Below are 350 nucleotides of genomic sequence, written 5' to 3'. Positions count from 1 at the left end.
CCCGCTGGCCTGCTCTCTTCCAATTGCCCCCACCCCCCCTGCTGCTCTGATAACCCCTAACCACCTCTGCCTTGGTCCGGCCACCATGACTTTGTCCAGAAGGTTGTCCGGAAGGTCTCCTGGAAGGTGTCCTGGTACAATTAGCAGATTACCCTTTTATTAGTATAAATTCATTTAAATTTTATCTTTATTGTAGAAAGTATTATAGATGTCCACTTTTATTCTCCCCATTTACCCCCACCACCCCGTGCAACCCGCAGGCCTTCACCACCACGTTGTCTGTGTCCATGAGTTATGCTTATAAATTCTTTGGTTAATCTCCCCCATCCACACCTGCACAGCCGCCTATC

The sequence above is a fragment of the Myotis davidii genome, unplaced genomic scaffold (assembly GCF_000327345.1).
Source record: "Myotis davidii unplaced genomic scaffold, ASM32734v1 scaffold1519, whole genome shotgun sequence".
NCBI classification, from domain to species: domain Eukaryota; kingdom Metazoa; phylum Chordata; class Mammalia; order Chiroptera; family Vespertilionidae; genus Myotis; species Myotis davidii.
This window is presented reverse-complemented; position numbering follows the sequence as displayed.